At 45.4% G+C, this 17,471-nt stretch overlaps 1 long non-coding RNA gene across 1 annotated transcript; it reads right to left on the bottom strand.

The window, feature by feature from the left end:
• Nucleotides 1-1,520: 1,520 nt before the first annotated feature.
• On the bottom strand, nt 1,521-17,069 carry LOC131920900 (uncharacterized). Its single transcript, XR_009381792.1, has 2 exons — nt 16,936-17,069; nt 1,521-1,856 (listed from the first exon to the last, which is right to left on the bottom strand). It is a non-coding gene; the product is annotated as an uncharacterized LOC131920900 (long non-coding RNA).
• Nucleotides 17,070-17,471: the final 402 nt, after the last annotated feature.

Genomic DNA, 17,471 nt, shown 5'->3' on the forward strand with positions numbered 1-17,471 from the left:
CTCACCGAGTCACCTTGTCAGGCTGAGAAACCTAGTTCTGAAGAGTACACTCTGTACCCCACCTTCTGAATAGCCGATGTGGACTTAAAACCACGAAGCACACTTGGGAGGCAGAGGCAGGTGGATCTCAGTGAGTTCAAGGTCAGCCTGATCTACAAACGAAGTTCCAGGACAGCCAGGACTGTTACACAAAGAAACTAACGAAACAAACAAACAAAACCCAAGAAGCAGAAGTGTAAGGCAACAGCTCCACTGACCCCAAGAGCTAAAACAATATCTGCCCAATCTCCTGCCATCTTTTTTTTCCCTAAGATTTATTTATTTATTGTGTATACAATGTTCTGTCTGCATGTATCCCTGCAGACCAGAAGAGGGCACCAGATCTCATTACAGATGGTTGTGAGCCACTATATGGTTGCTGGGAATTGAACTCAGGACCTCTGGAAGAGCAGCCAGTGCTCTTAACCCCTAAGCCATCTCTCCAGCCATCTTAAGCCTGCCCCACAGCTCTTAACGTCTCTATTGCTTTACATGGTTCCCTCCATTTTTTCATGCCATTTATTTGTGAGCTGAACAATATTGTTTGTGAAAATAGGCTCACAAGTCGTGGAAACAACGGGATGTGCCCTATCCACCCATCTGGTTTTAAATCCTCAACTCGTGGCCGATCTATTTCCCTAAGTATTGGTTACTTTTCTCACCCCTGTGATAAAATACATGATGTGAAGAGGGAGGAATCCCCGAAGGAATGAAATCCTGAGCAAATGTGTGCTGTTGACATGCCCATGACCCAGGAGAAAACGGTAAACCCATCTAGGGGTGGGCAAGTCTCAGAGGGACAGACGACAAGGTCTTCCTCTGTTCCATGTGCAAATGTTGATAGTGTGTGCAGAAAGTGTATGCCATAGCTTTATTTCCCCTGATATTTCCAGCCAGAAGACTGCTGCTCCTCTCTAGACACTGCTCCCTCTGAGGTTAGCTAAACCTGCCTCCTCCACGCAGCTGTGTGGAATAACCCTGCCCCCTTGTGTATCTGTGTGTAATAGCTCCACCACCTTGTTCAACTCCATATAATAAACACATTGAGTTTCCAGGGTCCTGCAGCTTCTCCATCAGGGTCCAGTCACCCCGAACCCACCTTCTGTCTGTGTGTCTGTGTGTCTCTTTTCTTCATTCCCTCACCATGCTAGCCAGGTAAGGCAAGAAGAGTTCACATTGGCTCCGTCATGCTGGGGAAAGCAGAGTGTCAGGGACCAGGCAGCTGGTCACACCACATCCAGAGTCAGGAAGCAGAGGCATTACTGCCAATGCCCACCCTTCTCTCTCTCCAGGACCCCAGCTCATGGAACAGTGCCACCCACATCCAGAGTGGGTCTTCCCACCTCAACCCACTCAAGACATCACAGACATGCCCAGAGGTTTGTTTCCTGGGTGAGTCTAGATCCTGTCAAGTTCACAGTCAACATCAACAACTACAGTGTATAAAATAAAAGATTTTTAAAGAACATAAGCACAGTAGCTGTTGTTTTTCTCTTAAAACGTTATTGCATTTATTTATTTAGTGTGTGTGTGCATGTGTGCAGAGGTCAGAGGATGTAGGAGTCGCTCCTATGACCACAACGGTTCTAGGGATGGAGCCCAGTCATCAATCAGCCTTGGGCCAGCATCCTCGTTGGCTAAGTCACCTCACTGCCCATGTTTCTTACTGCGATCTCCAAAGTCAGTCATCCACTTGTTGAAACCAGGAACTTGGTTGTTTATGGTATGAGGCTGGAAGGCTAGACCTTGTTGCTTTGGATCCTTAGGCATCGGAGCAGAAACCATTCTGTTCTCCACAGACACCAGTTCATTAAACTCTGTTAAATAAGGAGAATAGGAGCTGAAGAGATGGTCCAGTGGTTAAGAGCACTGGTTGCTCTCCTAGAGGACTTCACAACCTTCCGTAACTCCAGTTCCAGGGCAACCAGGGTCCTCTTCTAGCTTCCTTGGGTGCATGTGGTGACAGACACACAAGCAGGAAAATCACTCATACAAATAAAATAAAATAAAAAGTGGAATAAAGGAGAGTTCTCTTTTTATACTTTCAACAGTTTTCTGTAGATTCACAATCCAACAGATTCAATATGTATAATAAAATAACATAATCCAACAGTCAATATATAATAAAATAATAATATAATCCAACAGTCAATATATATAATGAAATAATAACCTAATCTAATAGATTCAATATGTATAATAAAATACTAACATAATACAACAGATTCAATATGTATAATAACATAATCCAACAGTCAACATAAATAATAAAATAATAACATAATCCTACAGATTCATAACTTCAGCCATTAATGGATGTTAAAATATGACAACAGCCAGGTGGTGGCACACACCTTTAATCCCAGCACTCGGGAGGCAGAGGCAAACAACCAAATAAATAAAAAAATGAAAAGACAACAAACACAGAGTGAATCCAAAGATTTTGGTTCGTTCTAACCAACTGGAACCCATTAATCATTGACATCAATTTTCCAGGAAGACTCTTCAAATCTGTAATTCCATGTTTAACAAGTTTAATTTCTGTGTGTTTATGTGAGTAACAACAGGAAAGGAAAATATTACAACATAAGATTTTTTTAAAGGATTAAGCAAATTGAATAAAATGGTATGGCCCTTACTTCTCTCTTGAGGGTTTAAGTTATCACTTTATCCTGCCATAGAGATTTTCGAATGACTTTTTTTTTTCAATTCCCATAAACATCATCATAAAGACAGTTGAGCTACCCACTCTCTGCTCTCCAGTGCTACTCTGTGGGAGTGGATATTAGCACACAGCTTGACGCCAGCCACATCAGAGCATGCCGGAGTAACTGCCGTGGCTACCAAATGCAATCCAGACCAGAGCAGAGGGCATTTGAGTACCAAAGTTTTATCAATTTGGGAATTGGTCTTTGGTTTTATTGTTGTTTGTTTTTGTTTTGTTTTGTTTTGTTTTGTTTTTTTGAGACAGGATCTTTCTAGATAAACCTGGCTGGCCTAGAACTTGCTGTGTAGAACAAGCTGACTTCAAACTCCCAGAGCTCTGCCTGCCTCTGCCTCCCAAGTACTAGGAGTAAAGGTGTGCACCACCATGCCTGGATTAGAAGTCTGCTTCTAATAATCAGGTCTGGAAGGATATCACATCAAGAGTACATGTTCCAGGACCTTTCTTTTCTTTTCTTCTTCATTCCTAAAAGGGAAACAGTATTCATGAATAGGGATAAATTCAAGAAAATAACAATTTCATTGTTGCCAGAAGGTATTGTGCAAATTGCTAGAGTTACAGAAGCTTGTGAAACAATCTCGAGATTTCCACAAAGAAAAACTTGCTTTCATTGGCTGCTTCCAGCTTCATGATCAGCGGTCATGGGGTGTGCTTCAAACAGACAGAGTGACACTAAAAATACGTATAGTTATACTTAAGCATGGATTCCTATATAGTAGTGAAGTTTTAAGGACATATCTTTTAAGCATTTAGAGATACCAAGTGTATATAAATGTGCACACACATATCTTTAAAATCTTGTACAGCCCCCTCAGTTATGTATTATTATTCTCACATTTTAAGACAGAGATGGTAAAGCTGAAAAGCCATGTGCCAGCCAAGCAGGGTGGTGCACACCTTTGATCCCAGCACTCGGGAGGCAGAGGCAGGCAGAGCTCTGTGGGTTTAAGGCCAGCCTGGTCTACAGAGTGAGTTCCAGGACAGCCAGGGCTACACAGAGAAACCCTCACTTGCTCAGGGTCACACACTGAGCCAGCTAGCAGAGTTGGTTTGGGAACTGGAACACCTGCCTCTTGGGTCCTGTCCACCGCAAGCTTGAGAAGACACAGGAGGTAGACATGTTCTAGTGAGAGGCAGGTTAAAGAGAGAAGGTTAAAATGTGGGCGTCAGTTCTTAACTCATTTGATTTTTTTTTTTTTAACCAAAGCAAAAGAAAGACCATGCTTGTCTCTTGTCTTGATGGGGTCAAGGTTGGTATTTAAGAGGCTAATTCAAACATGAACATCTGCCACAAACCTAGCAAATGCTTGTTACTACTCCCATAAAAGAAGAATGAATAAGCAGATACTGTCTCAGCTTGTGTTAATTAAATGCACAGTCCCAAGTAGAAGACACATATTAAATAAGCAAGTAGGCAAATATGGGTAATATTTTAAATTATCCATTGAAGGAAAGAAGTGTTATGGTGATATTTTATTTGTACTGAAATGCGATTTTATTTGTATGTTAATAAATAAAGTTGCCCAGGGGTCAGAGCTAATAGCAAGCCATAGCAGAGCTAGGTGTTCATGACGCATGCCTTTAATCCCAGCACTTGATAGGCAGAGCTAGGTAGATCTCTGTGTGGTCAAGGATACAGCCAGCATTGGAGACACACGCCTTTAATCTCAATACCATAGAAGACCTGGAGGGCTGTACATACAGGCAGTGACAAGGCAATCATGTGGTTGGGTTTACAACCAATGAGAAGGCAGAACAGAAAGTCTATATAAAGATAGACAGGAAGTAGCTCTCTTTCGGAGAGGTCTCTTGGCTGAAAAGGTACTGCAGCAGGCAGGTAAGGCTCTTAGCTCTGATCTCTTGGCTTTCTTCTTTGCATTGGTTCTGTGTTTCTTATTTAATAAGATGTTTGGTTACATCTAAAAAATGTCCTTTAGAGAAGGAGGGTAAGACGGTGGACTTAGAGCAGTGGGTCTCAACTGGGGGTCTCATCCCTTTTAACACACCTCTATCTCCAAAAATATTCACATTATGATTCATGACAGTGAGGAACCTGCCTGACTCCACTTTGAAGGCAGGAGCCATTATGCTGTATTTTTTAAATAAGTTTCCATTTACTGTGAGAGTTGAGCTGCTCTGTTTCCTGGAACCTGACCTTCCCAACCCATGCCTTTTTTTTTTTTTTTTTTTAAATACCTTGTCCCTCCCTGGTCCCTCCCTAATCACATGGTGGGTGACCACATGATGCTTTTTTTTTAAAGATTTTTTTTATTGCCCCATTGTCTCCCTTCTATAAAATTACTGGTGATTTTACTACTTAAAAAAGGCCCAAGAGATGGATTCGGGGCTGCTCTCTTTAACTCAACTTGGGAGACAGTTGCTGGCCAGCTCTTGGGTGCACCTCAATAAAAGAAATCAAGCTTGCTTCAAATTTGGCTCAAACTGTGGTACTGGTCATATCCTTGCCATTGTGATTAACATTTCCTGGAGGCCCCAACAAGATTCAGATCACCCACCCGAATTCTAATTCCGGCTGAGGCTGCCCCAGGAGTCAGGTGCCTTGAAGACATTCCAAGGCTCTGAGGCTGCCTTCAATTCTCGGACTATTGGGGTGAACTTTTGTGCTGAGAAAAGCAACAAGCATCTACAGAGGCCTCCTGGTGAGTTTCAGTCTGTTTTATGGGGTCCCTATCTGGGACATGGAGGGAGTTCGAGGGGACCCCAATATTCTCCGTCCAGGGCAAAAAGCAAGATGTTGCGCTGCCCACCTGAGGTTCTTGGTCTGGTTTTGTGTCCTGTTTGTCTTGTCTTGGTGAGACTTGTTGGCTTCATTTTTACGGTCCTCTTTTTGCCTTATGTACTTTCTGTGGTAAGTGGTTTATTTTGGACTTGGGGCCACTAAAATGACAGACAATATGGGTAATAAGACTAGCAAGCCCAAAGGCCTCTAACCTGTGTTCTAAAGAATTTTGACAAACTTTACCTCCCTATAATTCAGAAGGATTGTAATTATCCTATCAGCAAGGGTCACCTCCAAAACAGTCTGTGACTCTCAGGTGGCCTGGGCAGTGGTTAACGTCACCCTCAGTAAGCCTGACCACCCAGATTAGATTGGATACATCTTGCCTGGGGCTGAAGCAACTTCCAATCCACCAGCCTGGATGAAAGTTTGTATGGTCCACAATGGGCAAGGTGGCCAAGCCCCGGAAGTTGGCAGATGGGCCTTTCAAGGGCCTATAGCAGAGACCATCGAGACCCCTCTGAACACCGTTCTGCAGGACTCACAGGAGGAAAACCCCCTCCTCCCTCCTTATAACCTCTTCTCCCCTCCTGACCTCAGCCTCCGCCACCCCAGTCCCCACCACCAAGGCCTCACTCTGCCCCCTGCACCCCCCCACCCCACCATCTAGCTCTTCCTACCTCCACCTATCTTCTGACCCCCCCACCCCCGTCTTCTCTACCTCCCCCTGTCTTTCCCCTCCCACACCTGCCAGGGAGTCCCATATGGCCCTCCTGACTTCTCCAAGTCTGGTTCTGGGGCAGCATCCCTTCAGTCCTAGCTCCCCTGTGGTCATTTCCTGACAATCGTTACCTGGTTGTCCCTTTCTCCACCACAGATCTCTACAACTGGAAGAAACAGAACCCCCCTTTAAGCACTAACCCCAATTCCTTAGTTTCTCTAATTGATTCTATCTTTTTCAATCATCTCCCCACATGGGATGAGTGTCCACAGATTCCATTGTTCTCTTCACTGCTGACGAAAGGGAACAGATTCTCATGAAAGCACCTGAAACACTCCCTGGAATAGCTTCAGTGGCTGGCAGAGGCGACTGACCGTGCTCTGTCAAGGAGGAAACCCCAGTGGGACTACAACACAGACAGGAAGGACATCAGTGAGTACCACCAGCTTCTGCTAGATGGGATGAAATGGGCAGCCTGAGGGCCAGGAAGCTACCTAAGGTAACAGATGTGAAACAGGGCCCAGATGAATCTGTTAGTTATTAAGCGGTACTGTTTACCGTGCGAGAAAAGACACGAGGCACAACAAAATTCACTATAAGAGTGTGTTAAGGGAATAGAGGGGTGTACATAGGCCTATGGAATGACCGTGCAGAAAGAGAGGGAAGGAAGAGGCGGAACCCGCTTTCATAGGCTCCCCCCATGCACATGTGCATACGGCTTACGTAACTATGCCACACATGTGCATAGATTATGTGATCACACAGCTCACGGATTATGTAGGACACAAGGCCCTGGGATGACTAAGCATCTTGCCCGGCTACTGGACGGACAGCGCATGTGCAGTCATGTAGTTGGGGGAGTGGCTAGGAATTCCAGTAGACTCACCTTCATCTTTCCTTAAGCGCCTCCTGGATGCCTATTGGTTATACACCCCTATAGACCCAAAGGACTTGGCAAATCTCAAGGTGATTAACTTGGCCTCTGTTACTCAGTCAGCCCCTGACATATGTAGAAAGATACAAAAGATGGATGGTGTTCAGGAAAGAACAGTCAGAATTATTAGAGATAGCCCAGAAAGTATTTGATGGCAGAGACAGCAAAGATCTTCTAATAAGATGGGGTATTCTACCATGGCTGCACTACAAGCCCCAGCCACTCTCAACTCTGCTCATGCACACCATGATAAAAAGAGGAGAGCTTTACAGAAGGACCAATGTACCTACTGCAAAGAAATGGGTCATCAGAAAAATGAGTGTCCACGCTGGAAACAGGCAGGTAGGCCCCTCCAAACCCAAGCCAATCCTAGCTAGAAGGATTAGGGAGGCTGAGGCTCCTCTGAACTAAGCCCCCAGGAGCCTATGGTAACCTTCACCATAGGGAGCCAACCTGTAAAATTTCTAGTGGACACAGCGGTTACTCCTTCGGTATTACAGGAGCCCCTGGGACCCCTTACCAACCGAACAATGGAAGTACAGGGGCAACAGGAATGTCAAAGAATATAAATAGACCACTGACTGGACTGTTAACCTGGGATAAGGAACTGTGGCTCATTCTTTTACTGAGTGTCCCTACCCTTGACTGGGGTGGACCTCTTGAACAAGCTCCAGGCAACAATACCATTTGCAGGAGACTCTCCTAGGTTGCAACTGGGAAGCCCTGCTAAGGTTTTAAGTATGACCTGCCCAATAAGTGAGGAATATCTGCTCCTCCAAAATCCAGTCCACTCCCTGGAAGAGGAATGGAAGAAGCTGCTGATCCAGGAAATTCCTACAGTTTGGGCAGAGGACAATCCTCCTGGCTTGGAGAAACGTGTAACTAACATCTCGGGCAATGCCCATCAAGTCAAGTAGTACCCCATCAGTTCAGAAGCCAGGCACGGGATTAAGATTCCCATCAGGCACCTCCTTGAAGCAGGCATACTTTTTGCTTGCTAGTCAGCTTGGAATACTCCTTTGCTGCCTGTCCTAAAGCCTGGAACTCAAGACTGTAGACCAGTACAAGACTTCAGGGACGTGAACAAGAGTGGGATTCATTTACCCAACTGTTCCAAATCCCTCTACTTTGCTCAGTTTATTACCACCAAAGCATAAAGCTTACACTCACTGTATTGGACTTAAAAGATGCATTCTTCTCCATCCCTCTGTCAAAATTAAGCCATCTTTGCGTTTTAATGGGCTGACCTTGAACTGGAGATATCAGGACAACTAACCTGGACCAGACTGCCTCAAGGGTTTGAAAACTCTCCCACCATCTTCGATGAAGCACTCGCCCAGGATTGAAGTCTCTTCTGTAGTAAGTACCCTGAGGTAATCTTGCTTCAATATGTAGATGGTTTATTATTGGCTGCTGAAGATGAGGAGGACTGTCTGAGAGCCACCAGAGGCCTTCTGGAAACTCTAGCCCAGTTAGGCTATAGAGTTTCAAAAAAACAAAAAACAAAACGAAACCTCAAACTTGCTCACCCCAAGTTACTTACTTGGGGTTTGAGCTGAGAGAATGGAAAAGACTCTTGTCCCAGGCCCCCATAGCAGCCGTACTGCAAATCCCAACTCCAACAACCAAGAAACAAGTTAGGGAATTTCTGGGAGCTCTTGGGTATTGCCGTCTTTGGATACCTGGGTAGGCTGAAATTGCCAAATAATGGGGAAATTCCGTGGAGTCTATTTGATAATCAAAGGCATTTATTTATGGGTTAACTCATAACAAGCATAAAGGAGTTGGTCTCGGGATCCAGGAGGGGTAGGGCATGGTCCCACGCAGTTCTCTGGAGAGCTTGATCAGCAGCACCAGCATCTGGCATCCAAGACCATGAGGTAGCCAAGAGAAAGCGAGCACATCTCATGCCAGGTCTTAAGGGGTCCCCGTCTCGGCCACACCCTGCAGGGGTCAGGTACCAAGCGGTTACCTGCTGCCTACTAGGGCTGGTGCTTCAGGGTACAGACAACCACCCCTACAGCCAAACTCTTGTACTCTGCTACGACTGGGGCAATACCCCTTTGGAATGGACTGAGGAACATGAAAAGCCTTTAAGGACTTAAAAGAGGCCCTTGTACAGGCCCCCGAGGTAACTCTACCTGGTATTTCCGAGCCCTTTCATCCTATGTCCATGAAAGAAGGGGCGTTGTCAGGGGAGTTCTACCCTGGGTTCCTGGACAAGGCCAATAGCTTCCATCTCAAAGAGACTGGGTCCTGTAGCCTCTGGATGGCCCCCTGTTTAAGAGCCACTGACGCCCCTGCAATTCTTGTAAAAGAAGCTGACAAGCTCACGTTAGGACAGATTCTACTGTAACAGCTGCACACACTGTGGAAGTCTTGCTGAGAAACACCACCAACCGGTGGATGTCTAATGCCTGTCTGATGCAATACCAAGCCCTACTTTTAGATAAGGACAGACTAAATTTTGATAAATCCTTAGCCATTAATCCCACCCCCCTGCCCCGGATGATGACTCCGAGGAGCCCATCTATGACTTCCTGGGGATGCTGGACATCATCCAAGATATGCGACCTGACCTGACAGACGTTCCTCTCACTACAGGTCTCCCGTTCCTCTCACTACAGATCTCCCTGCAGATCTCTATACAAATGGCAGCAAGGAACCAGATATGCAGGGGTGGTGGTGATTACAGGCCAGGATGTCATTTGGGCACAAGCCTTGCCCAGGGGCACATCTGCCCAGGGAGCAGAAATAATTGCTCTGACACAGGCTTTAAGATGGGCCTCAGGCATGTCCCTCTCTTTCTCCTCATTCTGTTCTCCTTCTTCTCTCTCCCATTCTTCTCCAGCCTAGCTTTCTCCTCCTATTTATTCTCTCTGCCCGCCATCCCCACCTATCCTTCTCTATGCCTAGCTATTGGCTGTTCAGCTCTTTATTAGGTGCCTTAGACAGGCAAGGTGGAACACATCTTTACACAATTAAACGTGTGCAGCAGAAACAAATGTAACACATTTTTACATCCTTAATAAAGGCAGCAGAAACAAATGTAATACACCTTCACACAGTGAAAGTAATACTCTGCAGCATAGACAAATGGAACACATCTTGGTCTGCTTAAAATAATATCCCACAACATCACACCCTCCCCTTTGGTAAACAATTGCCCTTAGGATGGATTTTTTTTTTCTGTGAAAATAATACTTACTCTGCACTCCCAGCAGGATATATGTGGGGTATTTTACACCTATTTTACTCAGCAAATCTTTATAGTCTATTAATAGAATCACAAGAGCTCTTCCTAGAAATTGTGATGATTTCCTATATCTAGTAGATCCTACTGTAGTTGCTGCTACCACGGCCTTTCTGTTACCTGTCCCAGACCTTGTTGTTGGACTACAAAGAGAGGTTTCTGAAATGGCCTGTCTAGTTTCAAAAACTACTAATATTGCAGCAAAAACATTAGCAGAAATTAAATAAGAAACGGGAGAGCTGAGAACAACTGTTCTTCAAAGTAGAGCTACTGTAGGTTACTTGTCAGTTAAACCTAATCCTGGTTGTCAGCAATGTACTGGAACATGCTATTTTAATAGCTCTGATTTCTCCAATACTATTGACAACCAATTTGATAATATGTGTAAAGAAATAGACAAAATCTCTCAAACAAATTTAGACAGGCCCAAATGGCTAAAATGGTTCTCCCCTTCATTGGCCCTCTAATATCATTTCTACTAGTTATCATGATCAGGCCCTGTGTGTCACTGACTTGATCACCAGTCAGATAAACAATTCTAGAATCATTGCTGCTTGATGATATTATTAAGACCTCCCCCTATCAAAGATCTGACATGGAAACGTAAGTCAAGGGGGGATGAGGAACCAGCCTGACTCCATTTTGAAGGCAGGAGCCATTATGCTGTATTTTTAAAAATAAGTTTCTATTACTGTGAGAGCGGAGTTACTCTCTGTTTCCTGGAACCTGACCTACCCCAACCCATGACCTTAATTTGTTTTTGAGAATACCCTGACCCTCTCTGACCCTCCTTGACCCCTTGTTAATCACATGGTGATCACATGATTTTTTTTTAAATATTTTATTTATTTATTTATTTATTTATTTATTTATTTATTTATTTATTTTTGGTTTTTCGAGACAGGGTTTCTTTGTGTAGCTTTGGGCCTTTCCTGGAACTCACTTTGGAGACCAGGCTGGCCTTGAACTCACAGAGATCCACCTGCCTCTGCCTCCCAGTGCTGGGATTAAAGGCGTGCGCCACCACCGCCCGGCGTCACATGATGTTTTTAAAAGGTGTTTTGTATTTCATCATTGCCCCCATTGTCTCCCTTCTCTAAAACTAGTTGTGATTTTACTACTTAAAAGGGGCCCAAGAGATGAGTTCAGAGATGTTCTCTTTAATATGACTTAGGAGGCAATTGCTGGCCAGCTCTTGGGTGCACCCGAATAAAAAAAATCAAGCTTCAAATTTGGTTCAAATTGTGGTGGTGGTGGTCTTATACTAGCCATTGGGGTTTATAACAGTAGCAAAATTGCAGTAATGAAGCAGCAATGAAAATAATTTCATGGTTGGGGTCACCACAGCATGAGGAACTGTATTAAAGGGTCAAGGCATTAGGAAGGTTGAGAACCACTGCCTTAGAGGAAGTGATTTACTGGAGGGGGGAAGAATCCAAGGAATGGAGTGGTTAGGTGTGAGCATGCCTATAATTCCAGCACTTGGGAGATAGAGGCAGGAGCACCAGGAGTTCAAGGTCATTCTTGGCTACATAGCAAGTTCAAGGCCAGCCTGCACTAAATGAGGCCCTGCCTCCACAACAACAAAGCATGGGCTGAAGGCTGTGTATAGGGTAGGGACAAGACAGTGGGAAATCCTTAACCGCTTACAAGTGAGACCTGGTGTGGGAGAGTTGAAGACATTTGCAAAAGTAATTTCCTGGAGGCCTTGTGTTCCTAGGCTGCTTAAGGAGACAGCGGTGAAGAGAACCTGGCAGGACAGACAGGGCAGCAGGCCGAAGGGACAGGAAGCAGGGAAGCAATGTTGCTGGAGGGTCACTAGGTCATGGAAGGAGGAGGACAGTGGAGAAGATTCCATTTCATGTTGTGACCCTCAACAGTGGTGACAGGGCAGAGGGCAATGGTCCTTACAAGGGGGCAGTAAAGACATGGCTGAGTCCCGACACAGGGACAGAAGCATTTTGCCCTTTGACTCTCTTCACTCCACACAGAAGGACTCCTGTGGCTCAAGTGCCCTGTCGCTTGAGCTGGAAAATGAAAGTCTGGCTCTGCTTTCAGGTGCTGTACAGCCCTGCCACCTGCTGGTGAGTTCTGGTAGGTTCCCTGCAGAAAATGCAGGCCTAGGCAGCAAAGACAGAGCTAAAGCCACTTAGACATGGGTCTTAGTTACTTTTCTATTATGGTGACAAAACACCACAACCAAGACAGCACATAAAAAAGGGCATTTAATTGGGCTTACGGTTTTAGAGTTCGCCATGGCAGAGAAAAGGCATGGCAGCAGGAACAGCTGAGAACTCACATCCTGAACCACAAGGAAGAGGCAGAGAGCCCACCAGGAATGACAGGAGGCTTTTGAGACCTCAAAGCCCCAGGAACACACCTCCTCCAACAAAGTCACACCTCCTAATCCTTCCCAAACAGTGCCACCAACTGAGGACCAAGTATTCAAATACACGAGCCTCTGGGGCTGTTCTCGGACAAACCACCACAGCATAACGCTTCACTTTTGGACATATCCCCATCAGACTTGGGCTCAGAATAATGTTCTGCTGCTTGTGGATTGGGATGTAGAACTCTCAACTACTTCTCCAGCAAATAGACCTTTTCTTTCCTTCTTACTCCGTGGCTGGCTGTGTAGCCTGGTGGCTGAGTGGCTGAGTGGCTGAGTGGCTGGCCCCTGGAGTCCTCCTCCTTCCTCTCTTATTCATTGATCTTCTTTTTTCCTCCTAGATTTCTCCTTCTATTTATTCTCTCTGCCTGAAGCCCGCCTATCCTTTCTCCTGTCTTGCTATTGGCCATTCAGCTCTTTATTAGACCAGTCAGGTGTTTTAGACAGGAACAGTAACACAGCTTCACAGAGATAAACAAATGCAGCCTAAAAGAATGCAACACATCTTTGCATCATTAAACAAATGTTCCACAGCATAAACAAATATAACACATCTTATAATAATATTCTACAACACCTGAGAAATGCTGGCTTTTATCTAACCACCAGAAATCCTTTTACAATTCAGCTTGAGCTCATTTCTTTCTTTTGTTTTTAAATAATACTTCTTTTAAGAGCTTTTTTTTTTCTTTTTAAGATTTATTTTTACTTATTAAGTATACAGTGTTCTGTCTGCATGTGTCCTTGCAGGCCAGAAGAGGGCACCAGATCTCATTACAGAAGGTTGTGAGCCACCATGTGGTTGCTGGGAATTGAACTCAGGACCTCTGGAAGAGCAGTCAGTGCTCTTAACCACTGACCCATATCTCTAGCCAAGCTCATTTCTAGATATATAGAGTGCCTGAGACATAACAGTGATTTTTACACAGTAGGCTGATTAGTTTTTATGACAACCTGATATAAGTTAGAGTCATTTTAGCAAAGGGAATTTTTTTGTTTTGTTTTGTTTTATTTTATTTTTTTCAAGACAGGGTTTCTCTGTGTAGCGCTGGCTGTCCTGGAACTCACTCTGTAAATCAGGCTGGCCTTGAACTCACAGAGATCTGCCTGGCTCCCCCAAGTGCTGAGATTAAAGGCATGTGCCACCACTGGCTGACTGGAAAAGGGAATTGTAATTCAGAAAAATGCCTCAATCAGATTGGCCTGTGGATAAGCCCAGAGGGCATTTTCTTGATTAATGATGATGAGGCATGGCCCAGCCCACTGTGAGTGGTGCCAACCCTGGGCTGGTGGTCCTATGTTGTATGAGACAGCAGTCTGAGAAAGCCAGTAAGCAGCACTCCTCCATGGCCTTGTGTCATGGTTTGATTTGTTTGTTTGTTTTGTCGTTGTTGTTGTTTTGAGGCAGGGTTTCTCTGTGTAACAGTTCTGGCTGTCCTGGAACTTGCTCTGTAGACCGGGCTGGCCTTGAACTCACAGAGATCTGCCTGTCTCTGCCTCCCAAGTGCTGGAATTAAAGGCGTGTGCCGCTGCTGCCACCGCCGCCGCTTGACTAGTCTTTTTTTTTTTTTTTAATCAAAGCAATAGAAGGCAAACTAGGACATGCAGAATGTCATCCTTCTGGAGTGGTGGTGGGGAGGAAGGCAGAGAGAGGAGGAGGAAGATATACAGTGAGAATTGCCAGGTGGTCTTGATAGACATTGCCCATTGTCTTCTCCAGGGCTTCCCACCAGCCCTATGGGAACATTCATTCATTCATATTTGCTAATACTTTCTATTACTAGGTGGATTTTATTTTGTTTTACATTCTGGTGTTTATATCCTCTGGTGTTAGCCAAGTAAACAGAAGGGGTTTCAACAGAGTTACTTGGAGACTTCACCCAACCTCTTGGGGCTTGTGTACCGTAGAGATGAGTGTGACCCCAGTTTTGAAATATGCTCCAGGCTAAAGTGGCTGATAAGTCAGAGCAGAGTGGGGCGGCCAAACAGGACCTCACTTCCTCTGAGGACCAGCCCACCCAGGCTTCTTAGAGACCACTGCAGCTCCTGGACGCTTCTATAGCCCATCCCTAAAGAATCCTTGGACTCCTGAGTGGCCTGAAAAAATGACAAGGACAGACGTGACAGTCAGTGGAGGGCAGGTCCACAGTCTACAGCCCCGTCTCCAGGGAGCCCAGCAAGAAACGCCTGAGACTACACAGATCAGCCCTGGGGGTCTCTTTCCCAGAGAGACACCTGCGCAGGGGCCCGTTTTTGAGGCCTTCCCATCCTGTCCTGGAAGAGATGCCTGAGATGGGTTGGGGAACAGGAAGAGAATCACAGCAGACAGAGACTGGAGAGCTGACCCCACCCTCCATCCTGGCAGCTTCTCAGCCTTGAAGCAGGCCTGAGCAGGGAGATGAAGAGAAGGATCAAATTAGGCAACAGAGTTGAGTTATGATTGAGACAGCCATCTTAACCTTCTAATTACTACAATATTCCTGATACACCTCACACCCTGAAACTTCCTCCTGGAGATGTGCTTACATCATCTATCTGGAACTCCATCCTTTCCTGTTACTCAGGCCCAAAGCCGTCTCTCTCACCCCACACTGTACCGGTGAGCCATCTCCATGTTACAGTCTCTATGGCATGAAATAAAAGACCACTCCATTGCAGTGTGGGTGATTTTGTATCTAGGATTCCTGCTTTCAGGAAATTAAGAATCAGTAGACTCTGCAGGATGTTGTTATTGTTGTTGTTTTGGTTTGGGTTTTTTTTGGTTTTTTTGGGGGGTGGGGTGGGGACATCTCTCCTGTAACTAAGGTTGTCCTCAAAACTCTCTATGTAAACAAAGATGTTCTTGAACTTCTGATCCTCCAGCCTCTATCTACCACCCAAGTGCTAGAGTTACACGCACCAGCCACACACCTGGTTGTTTTGTTTTCTGAGGTAAGTTCATCCAAAGCTCACGATGGCCCCAAACTTTCTATGTAGCCAAGGATGATCTTGAACGCATCATCCGCCTGCCCTCACCTCCCAAGTACTAGAACTATAGTCCTGAGCCACCATGCCCAGCTTAGACAATCTTCTTAGGTAGCCTAGGCTGGCCTGGAATTCACTGTGTAGCCTGGGCTGGCCTGGAATTCAACGTGTAGCCTGGGCTGGCCTTGAACTTTCAGTAGCCTTTGTTTCTGCCACTTGAGTAACGGTGTGTGCCACGAGGTGTTGTGTAGCAGCTTCCTACCATTTTAACATTCCATCCTTCAGGGAAGCTCTTTTTTTTTGTTTTGTTTTGTTTTTCGAACTCACAGAGATCCGCCTGCCTCTGCCTCCTGAGTGCTGGGCTTAAAGGCGTGTGTCAGTGCCGCTGCCTGGCCAGGGAAGCTCTTTAAGACAGAAGATAAACAACTCAGAATAGCTTCAGGAAGTCCGTGAAACTGACCAGATTCACTCGGTCCCTCACTGCCAAGACTGAGCAATAAAGATTGCCGAGTGTCACTCTCAGACAAGCGAAGCTGCAAAGAAGCATCTCAGAGGAGCCAAGCTGTGGAGGAGACTCGGAGGCCAGATTGGCTCCCTTGAGGAAGTGGAACTAGAGTTACGGACAGTTGTGAACTACCATGTGGGTGCTGGGAGTTGAACCTCGATCTCTGTAAGAACAAGTACTCTTTAATAGGTTTTCTACCCCCAGGTAATAAGTTTCTTCACTATTGGAGACTAAGAGGGTCCAGCCCCTCAATAGTCCCCTCCCAGGGTCTGAGAAGAATCCAAAATCAGCTGATAATTAATCTTTGATGAGAAGAAATGAGCCTATGTACATGGAACTCCTAAGTCCATACGTTGTGCCCTGGGCGGGAGACCCCAGAAGAGACCACCAGAGACACGAACTCACCAAAATGCAAGAGCAAGGTTTATTGAAGCCGTCCAAGCCACGTGGCAGGGACTTCCTCCAGCCTTCCACATACACTTTATTATTCTGTGATGGTTTTCTCTCTGCACAGCTTCTATTATGCTCTCATGCCTAGCTCCTTTCTTGCCTGATTTCTCTCTATATTTATCTACTATTCCCTCTAAGTTCTATCTTAATTCTCTCGTCTTAATTCTGCCTCATCTAGGCCCTTTTCATCTTGTTCTTACCCAGCTAGTACTTACCCATCTGACTCTTCCTCATCTTCCATCTCGTCCACACGTACTCTCGGGTCAAAATCCTCCTTATCCCTCCCCGTTCGTCTCTCTGTCCTCCCTAAGTCTCTCCAGAGCCCAAGCAATAGCAAGCCCCTGGTCAAGCAAGGTCACCAGGCTTGAATTCTACCGGGTCATAAAGGCAGGTAAGAATTTTCCTCAGGCAGTGACCACCAAGCTTCCAGGATCACATAGAGGGGCAGTAATTGTTAATTATCATTTGCAACCCAAAAGGGAAATGACTAATGAATTAACTAAAGGCTAAATTCGAGTAATAGCTAAGAAGAGGGATCTTATGTGCTCAACTATAATCTTAAACGTGATTGGTAGAAAATGTTAAGTATCTATAAGTTGCTAGGTCGATGGGAGAAAATAAAACTGTCTTCTTTTTTCCTGTGGCTCCTATCTGTCCAGGCTATCTGCCGTTTTTTTCTGCAGGGTGAGGGAAAGTGTGCTCGGTCGCTAGGCAACCTGTGTACAGCTGGATGCCTCTGGTGATAGTTAAA

This window comes from Peromyscus eremicus, chromosome 10 (genome assembly GCF_949786415.1).
Source record: "Peromyscus eremicus chromosome 10, PerEre_H2_v1, whole genome shotgun sequence".
Taxonomy (NCBI): domain Eukaryota; kingdom Metazoa; phylum Chordata; class Mammalia; order Rodentia; family Cricetidae; genus Peromyscus; species Peromyscus eremicus.